Below are 8830 nucleotides of genomic sequence, written 5' to 3'. Positions count from 1 at the left end.
TTGACTATTATGGGAACATAGTGCTTCACAGTCACAGGTGAGCTGTTCATAAATATTTATTGAGTTGAATTACTTTCTGCTATGTATGGATGTGAGAGTTGAACTATAAAGAAAGCTGAGCGCCGAAGAATTGATGCTTTTGAACAGTGGTGTTGGAGAAGATTCTTGAGAGTCCCTTGGACTGCAAGGAGATCCAACCAGTCCATCCTAAAGCAGATCAGTCCTGGGTGTTTATTGGAAGGACCGATGTTGACGCTGAAGCTCCAATACTTTGGCCATCTGATATGAAGAGCTGACTCATTTGAAAAGACCCTGATGCTGGGAAAGATTGAGGGCAGGAGGAGAAGGGGACAACAGAGGATGAGATGGTTGGATGGCATCACCAACTCAATGGACGTGGGTTTGGGTAGACTCCAGGAATTGGTGATGGACAGGGAGGCATGGCGTGCTGCGATTCATTGGGTTGCAGAGTCAGACACAACTGAGCAACTGAACTGAAGTGACTGAATTCTTCCTTTCCATTAACTAAGAAATTATTAAGAATAGTCACAAACCCTTTGAATGTTTTTAAGTGAAAAATTGTTTGGACTTCTTTAGTGTGAGTATCATCGGAGAGAGCAATTACCTCGTGCCAGGCACTGTTCTGAGAATTTTACGTATTTATTTTATTCTGTGATGATAACAGCCCTGTGAGGTTGTGTGGCTGCTGGTGGTCTACCTGAATCCACACTCTCTCTCCTCTGCACCACAGACTCTTACTCCAAGCACCTGAAATTCTCTGCCTTTCCCCCCTGGCTGCTGGAGCACATTCACCCCACGTGCAGGACCTCAGAAACAGCCCCCAACCAATGACAGAGGGGACTTGGTGGTAGTAACCCAGCCTCCTTACCCCTCAGGTGGGGGTATCTGGTAAAATTGTACACACTGTTGTGCGAAAGGTACACACTCCTCATGCAGATGAGCCCCAGTTGCTCACAGGTAGCTGTTTATCACTGCCTCCCCTTCCCTGTTTCACTTCTCTACCCCTAGCAGGGTGTCCCAGGAGCACCTTCCAAGTAAACTCCTTCCTCTCAAATCCCTGTCCTAGAGCAGGGATTCTGGAGGCACCCAAACTAACAGCCCTGAGTAACATTACTGTCCCCATTTTTGAAATGAGGAAACTGAGGCATTGAGAGGCTGGTTACTTGAATAGGGATAGAAAGTAAGTAGCAGAGCCAGGCTTCCAAATTCAAGTTTTAGCTACCATTTTTTTTTTTTTTTTTTTTTAATATGGAACGCTTCACGAATTTGCGTGTCATCCTTGCGCAGGGGCCATGCTAATCTTCTCTGTATCGCTCCAATTCCAGTATATGTGCTGCCGAAGCGAGCACTAGCTACCATTTTATAATGCCCTAATGACTCTGAGTGCTGACTGGGCCCTAGGTACCATAAACACTTCATCCGATTTATTGGGCAGGTGATAAAATAATCTCAGATAGGTAATGTGTCAAATCCAACGTCACAAGTAGTAAGTGGCAGAGTGAGGATTTAAACTCAGGCCCGGGCACTTACCATCCTGCCACACTGCCCCCTTGGCGCCTGCTGTGTTTAGCCGCTTTTTAAATTAGATAGCTCTCAGATGGAGGTAATCGGGGTCCAGAGCTCTCACTGGCAGGCCCAAGGGGCACAAATTATAATCCTCAAATGGGCTGCACCCCTTGTCCTAAGTCTTTCTGCTGTTTTCTTGGTGTGATTTTCATGAGTCTGCCAGTCATCCTGGATCAGAGAGTCTCCAAGCTGTTTTCTCCCCTCAAGTATTACCTTTTCTAGTACTTACCTCTGCTCAGGAGTGGTTCTGGATACTGGTCGTATCCTTGAGGAATGATGGAGAGAGTCTAGGGGTGGTAAGGCAGTCAGTGATGACTGAGCCTTTTCTCTGTGAAAGGGAATTTGCAAAAGTTATATCACTTAATCCTCTTAGAAATACCTTAATGATTTCTCTTTTTCCCATTTTAAAAGCCAGGAAATGAGGTTAAGAGAGGCTAAGTAATTTGCCCAAGGAATTCATCCAAGGTTAAATAATTTCAAGCCCAAGTCTCTTGGACTCTAAAGCAGTCCTCCTCCACTGAGCCAGGTGAGGGTCTGGCAAGTCAAGGATACATAGGAAGCTGCCAGTAACTTCCAGGGCACTTCATGTCCAGCATGGCTGAGAGGTGCCAGACCATTCCTGATTATGATACCCAAAATCCCTGCTCACATCCCAGCTGGCTGATGTTAATGCTCTGCATAGGGGCAGAGCTGTCATTCAAATGTTAAGCACTTCCCCTTATCATCTCTGAGCTTCTCCCAAGTGTTGAGCTTTTTTCTGACCATTACAAGATGCGGGTGAGAGAACGAGGGAAGATCTGGTCCCTGCTTAGGAGGACTCTGATGGCTGATTTGGAAAAATGGGCCACATGCAGATGAGGCAGCTAAATACCCATGTGACACTTGTATACAAGTTACTTCTTATGCAGAGACTGGGAAATAGCTGGGTTGGCTGGTGTGGATTTGAAGTCCCTGTCTGTACACTTAACATCCAGTTCAGGAGCCCATCACTTGAACAATACAGGAAAAATTGCAAAGGAACCAGAACAGTATGGATTGCTCCATGACACTGAAATGGTAAGAAATTTATTTTCCTAAATCAAAATAAATCTGTTATACATACCCACACCTCCGGGTATTGAGAATCCTGAGACCGGTTGTCAGGATTCTGCACCCTCCCCACGTAAGAACCCTTGGGCTCGTGGGGCAGCAGCGTCTGTCTTCAGTCTGTTGGAAGGATGCTGGCTCCCCTAGCATCCTCTCGTCTCCATATCAGACCTGGCCTCAGGGGCCTTCATGGAGAGTCCTCAGTCACGGGGGTCACTGTCCCTCTCCACCGGCACTGGGTGTCCTGATTTTGCCCCCTCGGTGTCCCTGTGTGTGGGTGGGCTCAGGCTTCTGTTACTCTTGGTACACTGTTTAGGCAGAGCCCTTCCAAATCTTGGGAGACGATCCTGGGGTTGGGGTAGAGGGCTCTTACACTCAAGCTCACAGCCCCTATTCCCTTCCTCCTGTTAGGCTACCAGCCTAAGCTCACCGTCAGATTCCCTCCCTGGGCCTTCACCTCTGAAGTCTAAGGCTTAAATAAGGCCTAACTATGGGCGATCTCCCAGGCAAATTTCTGAACTACTCTACATAAAACAAAACACAGAGAAGATGTTATCACCTCCCTCCATTACACATAAACAGACACACACACACACACACACACACACACACACACACACACGCATACCAGCACACACACACATATGATGAGTAAGCAAATCAAGTCCTTTGGAAATGATAAGCTACTCCCCTTTCCCCATGTGTTTATTAATATTAAAGGTTTTTACATACCAGCATATTATAGTGACTAAGAACATCACTGTTTCCATTCATTTCTCAGCTCTGCCACTTGTTAGCTGATTAACCTTGGGCAAATGGCATCACCTCTCTGTTTTCTGACGTGTAGGCTGGGGGTAATAACTATTTACATCACAGGATGTTGAGTTATGGCTACTAAAGCATTTCTTTAGCACAGTGCTTAACAAGCACCCTTAGAGCAGAAGGACCCACCTTGTTCCAGCTCTGCCGAGCTCATCAGAGCCCTCTGCTGAAGTCTAGGCAAAAATGGAGGAAGTACTTCTAAACATCAGGGTGTTTTGAAAGAAAACCCATCTATTATGAACCAAATTGTGCCTCACCTCTGAATTCACCTGTTGAGGTCCTAACTTAACAGTACTTCAGAATGGGACTGTATTTGAAGAGAGGGCCTTTAAGGAGGTGATTAACTTAAAATGAAGCCATGAGGGTGGGCCCTCATCCTATATAATATCCTTATAAGAAGAGATTGGGACGAGCAAGGAGACGCCAGGGACATGCAGGAACAGAGGGAAGTGGCAGAAGAGGGTAGGCATCTGCACGCCAAGGAGAGAGACCTGGAACAGATCATTCCCTCGTGGCCCTCAGAGGAACCAGCCCAGCCAGCACCTGGGTCTTGGACTTCCAGCCTCTAGACCTGGGAGAAAATACATTTCTGTTGTTTAGCCACCCAGTCTGTGGCATTTTGCTATAGCAGCGCTGGATGACTAAGACACCATCTCAGAGATAAACTACTGCCAATGTCTCTAAAGTGTATTATTGCTAGTCCTTGAACCTCACTCAGGAAGGGTACCCATTGGCTTCAGGAACTGAAAATTGGTGATGCATAACATAAATCATTCTTCTGTTTTCATGCATTCACCTCTCACAGTACTCATGGGTTGGGCATGTTAAAAGAACACCAAAATAGCAGGTGTGGACTCAGGAATTCCCAGAATGCACTAACAGAAAGGATTTAGTGCTGTCCACCTCAAGAGGAGAAATAATGCCTCTGGAAATTGAGTCAAAGGTTTACACATTGCTGAGAATGTGGAACTCTATGGAGAGGCTCTCTTCCTTAGCCCATGATTTAAAAAAAGAAAAAAATCATTTAAGCACTACATAAGCCCAGAGCCTAGGGCTTTTCAAGGATCTGTAAAATGTTTCGGAATGAAAAATTAAACTGATTTCAAGATAATTTCTTATAAAATGGCCAAGTTAAAAAAAAAAAAATGAAAACAAAGTTATAAAAAGCCTTTCAAAAGGTTTTCAACCACATTTGTGTTTAAACTAAGCTGCTGAAACATTTTAATATAGTTGGTATCTTGGGAGCTGTACCAGTAAAAGTTAATATGCCTTTGCATCTGTGAAAGAGTTAAACCGGTTCTGCCTTCTCTCCAACCACGCCCTCCAAACTCAGACCAGGCTTGCCTGGGTTTAGGAGATGACAGTAACAGGGGAACGGGGTCTGCAATGTGGGATGGGGGTGAGTGAGAGGCTGAGGCTCCTAGTGAAAGAAAGACATGCCATGTAGGAAGGTGGTCAAGAGTTCAGCTTAAACCAGGGTTCAAACCTGAATCCCCCCCAACCCTGCTTTGATCCTAAGTAACTTAAACCTATACTATAGAACCTAAACCTAAACACTATAGAAACTTAAGGTTATCACCAGAACAAATGGGATAAGAATGCCTACCTTATAAAATTTTCATGAGAATTAAGGGAGAGGAAGAATGTGGGTGCTTAGCTGTGGGCCTGAGGAATAGTAAGTACTTAACAAACACTATTGTAGCTGTTGTCATTGTAATTGCCTTAAGCAGAGTCTCACAGGGAGGGGGTGGGAGGAGCCTTGATTACTAAGGCTTTTTGAAAAACAGCAACTCCAATTTGTTTCTGTTTTGGAAGGACTGATGCTAAAGCTGAAACTCCAGTTCTTTGGCCACCTGATGCGGAGAACTGACCCATTGGAAAAGACCCTGATGCTGGGAAAGATTGGAGGCAGGAGGAGAAGGGGACGACAGAGGATGAGATGGTTGGATGGCATCACCGACTTGATGGACATGAGTTTGAGTAAACTCTGGGAGTTGGTGATGGACAGGGAGGCCTGGCGTGCTGCAGTCCTTGGGGTCGCAAAGAGTCGGACACGACTGAGCGACTGAACGGAACTGGATTTTCTTTCTTCACTGTTGCAAACATTGCTTCCTCTGCCTCAGGTCTCCTCCAGGGTCCCCTCCTGGCGCATTCCTATTTGATCTTTAAGGCTCAGTATCTACATTATGGTGTTATCCATATATATCATGGTTAGATAGAGCTGACCATCCATCCCAACCTCCTGTACTGGAAAAGCCTCCTCCACAGAAAGTGGGAAGGTAAAAACTATATTTTCTAGACTTTTGCAGCCTGGGTTGGCTAGAAAGTCTCCATCAGTCAAGTGTGCTCTAAATTTGGAAGTCAGAAGGAAGGCAGAGAATTTACTTCTGCTGCTGTTGATCACTAAGACTTGTGCTCAGCTTGAGCCACAGAGAAAATAGCAAGTGGCTGTTGACTGGGTGTTGTTCCTGTTAGGGGAAGCACGCTGACTGAAACCGCCCACCCTGGCCAGGCACCGTAGTAACCATTCACATGAGTTGCTTTACGACAGGAGGTCTTGGTAAGGAACATGGAAGTAATAAGCCACCACCAACTGGAAGAGTTTGGGAAAGGTCAAAAGGTGACACCACATGTCCGATCACCTCCCAGAATCCTCGCTGACATCCATCTTGGATGAGCAATGCATGTGCCACTGTTAGGGGAAGCACACTGACTGAAACCGCCCACCCTGGCCGGGCACCATGGTAACCGTTTGCATGAGATGTTTTATGACAGGAGATCCTGATAAGGAATACGGAACTAATAAGCCACCACCAGCCGGAAGAGTTCGGGAAAGATCGAGAAGAGACACTACCTGTCCGTCCACTTCCCAGAATCCCTCTCGCTCGCATCCACCTTGGCTGAGCGATGCGTGCGCCACCAGGAAAGACTCTGAATTAGAATGATTGGCCAAAGACCACCCGGAAACGAATCCCATCCCCATAAAACCCAAGACTGCGAGCCATGAGGCAGAGCAGTTCTCCTGGGTTCCCTTACCTTCCTGCTCTCCACCTGGGTGCCCTTTCCCAATAAAATCTCTTGCTTTGTCAACATGTGTCTCCTCGGACAATTCATTTCCGAGTGTTAGACAAGAGCCCAGTTTCGGGCCCTGGAAGGGGTCCCCCTTCCTGCAACACCACCAGGAAGGACTCTGAGGCAGAATGATTGGTCAGAGACGACCTGGAAGCTAATCCCATCACCATAAAACCCAAGACTGCAAACCACGAGGCAGAGCAGCTCTGCTGGGTACCCTGACCCTCCTGCTCTCCGCCCCTGGGGGCCCCTTCCCAACAAAACCTCTTGCTTTGTCAGCACGTGTGTCTCCTTGGACAATTCATTTCCGAGTGTTAGACAAGAGCCCCTTTGGGGCTCTGGAAAGGGTCTTTCTTCCTGCAATATTCCCACTGTTGAGATAAATCAGCCTTGCAGAGAGGTTATGTGACTTGCTGGAACACAGGCCCCTAGTGAGGACTGGGAGGAGGTAGGCCCCAGCCTGGGGAGGGGAGCCTGGCGGAGCAGGCAGGCAGGGCTACAGAACCCTCTACTCGGGAGCCACTGCGCGAGGCCCCGGGGACTGCTGGCTGGTTTCCGAGGATCCTGTGGCCTCAGGCATCTCCCCTGCAGCTCCAGTGCAGCGGGGGCAGAAATTGCCAGCTGACATCCTGTTGCAGGAAGGGAGACCCCTTCCAGGGCCCGAAACTGGGCTCTTGTTTAACACTCGGAAATGAATTGTCCGAGGAGACACACGTGCTGACAAAGCAAGAGGTTTTATTGGGAAGGGGCGCCCGGGCGGAGAGCAGCAGGGTCGGGGAGCCCAGGAGAACTGCTCTGCCACATGGCTCGCAGTCTCGGGTTTTATGATGCTGGGATTAGTTTCTGGGTTGTCTTTAGCCAATAATTCCGACTCAGTCCTTTCTGGTGGTGCACGCCTTGTTCAGCCAAGATGGATGCCAGCAAGAAGGGTTCTGGGAGGTGGTCAGACATGTGGTGTCTCCTTTCGACCTTTCCCAAACTCTTCCAGTTCGTGCTGGCTTATTAGTTCCATGTTCCTTACCAGGACCTCCCTTCGTAAAACAACTCATGTGAATGGTTACTATGGTGCCTGGCAAGGGTGGGTGGTTTCAGTCAGTGTGCTTCCCCTAACAATCCTAGGAATGCAAACTGCTTTTAAAAGACAGTTAAAGTTTGCTGGTGTTGGGGGACCAATTATATTTACTCTTCCAGGAGCAGAAAGACTCAAGACAAAACTCCTGAGGACTACAGTCCTCTCACATAGGGCGGTGTTCAGGACCCAAAGAACACAAGCTGTTTGTTCACAAACTTGCAGCCAGAGAACACTTTAGCAGGTCACTTTTGTTGCAAGGTGTTAGGGAGGTTGAAAGTAGCTTTATAGAGCAAAAAGAGGAAATAGACCATTTCTGATAGGTTCTGTTCAAGGTGGGAGTTTGGGAGTGGGAGACTTTCTCATTGGTCTTTGGGTACATGTGGAAGTCCTTCATTGGCTGCAAGGTGGCATGTGAGCAATTTGGAGACATTTCAAAAGAGTATTTCTTGTTTGGAATGGAAGATATTTTGAGTCTGGCCATTTCCTGGAATAAGGGGGTGGTGGGCGGTTGATGGGGTGATTTTTGCTGTCAAACTGTCATCATGGCCCCAATGGGGGAGTAGGGAGGCTGCCATCAAGGTAGTTTCTCAGCAGAGATCCAGAACAGAAGGCCCCCTGGCTGGCTTCTCAGCCCAGCTGGTCACTAACTGGATGAGTCATTTCCCCGGACCTGTTTTTTATCTGTGCATTGAAGGGCGGGACCACCCAAGAATGTCAAACTGCTGACCCTTGGGCCAAATCCAACCTGATTGTGTTTTCTTTGGCCCAGAAGTTATTATTAAGATTTTTACTTTTCATGCCATTAGGAAGGGTGTGCCTTCTCCAGCCTACAGCTCCTCTGCTTTCTGCTGTGTTAGACCTGCCAAGTTCCTGCCTTCAGGTAACCTGCTGTCCTTGTAGACGTCAGCCCTGTGCACCCTGACCTAGCTGACCTCTAGTGCCTTCCTGGTGCTGCCTGTCCTGTCTGTGGTTCTGCCGTTCTCAATGGCACCTTCTCACTTTCGCTGCCTCCTACAGTCATCTCACACCACCCTCTACAAATATTTGACACTCCTACTACTTGAGTCAATTATTCCTTTCAGAAAACTGGAGAGAATGATGTAATTAACTACCTGAGAGAAAGTGAACAGAGCAACAGACTTTACTGAGACCGACAATGGAGGTTGAAGCCTGGGGCCTCATTTGACCTCA

The 8830-nt window shown here is 47.5% G+C and overlaps 1 non-coding gene across 1 annotated transcript; it reads right to left on the bottom strand.

Annotated features, from left to right (window-relative positions):
- Positions 1-1263: 1263 nt before the first annotated feature.
- LOC136146760 (U6 spliceosomal RNA) lies at positions 1264-1370 on the bottom strand. The gene has a single exon (XR_010659049.1). It is a non-coding gene; the product is annotated as a U6 spliceosomal RNA (small nuclear RNA).
- Positions 1371-8830: the final 7460 nt, after the last annotated feature.

Source organism: Muntiacus reevesi, chromosome 14 (genome assembly GCF_963930625.1).
Source record: "Muntiacus reevesi chromosome 14, mMunRee1.1, whole genome shotgun sequence".
NCBI lineage: Eukaryota > Metazoa > Chordata > Mammalia > Artiodactyla > Cervidae > Muntiacus > Muntiacus reevesi.
This window is presented reverse-complemented; position numbering and strand designations above follow the sequence as displayed.